This window comes from Piliocolobus tephrosceles, chromosome 17 (assembly GCF_002776525.5).
Source record: "Piliocolobus tephrosceles isolate RC106 chromosome 17, ASM277652v3, whole genome shotgun sequence".
In the NCBI taxonomy this organism is placed as follows: domain Eukaryota; kingdom Metazoa; phylum Chordata; class Mammalia; order Primates; family Cercopithecidae; genus Piliocolobus; species Piliocolobus tephrosceles.
Genome location: NC_045450.1, coordinates 8,811,940 through 8,812,523, shown reverse-complemented (window position 1 = coordinate 8,812,523; position 584 = coordinate 8,811,940). Strand labels below are relative to the sequence as shown.

The window sequence follows — 584 nt, the reverse complement described above, 5'->3', positions numbered from 1 at the left end:
AAAAAAAAAAAAAAAAAAAAAAAAAAAAAAGAGAGGAGCAAAAGAACAAAAGACAGAAGACATATAGAGAACAACAATAAATGGAGCTGTAAATACAACCATATGAATAATAACACTAACTGTGAATGGATTCAACAATCCAATCAAAAGGCAGAGATTGTCAGACTGGATAAAAAAAACCAACTCTATGCTGTTTACAGAAGACACTTTAGATTCAAGAACACAAATAGTTTGAAAGTAAAATGATGGAGAAAGGTATCTGATGCACACAGCAACAGTAAGAAAGCTAGAAGGGGTTGTACTCATATCAGAAAAAAAGGCTATAAAAATGTTACTAAGGAGAGAATATTATAATATTAATATTATAAAGGGTCAATCCACTAAGAAGATATGACAATTATAAACGTATTTGCACCTAACATCAGAGCCCTGAATACATAGAGCAAAAACGGAATCAAAGGGAAAAATAGTTTGATAATAATAGTTGAGGATGTCAACATCTGGCACTCCATAATGGATAGGACAACTAAGCAGAAGGTGAGCAAGGAAATAGAAGATTTGAACAATATTCTTTTTTTTTTTTT

The 584-nt window shown here is 30.8% G+C and overlaps 1 protein-coding gene across 1 annotated transcript in view; it reads right to left on the bottom strand.

Annotated features, from left to right (window-relative positions):
• The window catches only part of ABAT (4-aminobutyrate aminotransferase), a 109,826-nt gene that overhangs the window by 30,691 nt on the left and 78,551 nt on the right, over nucleotides 1-584 (bottom strand). The window lies entirely within an intron of this gene.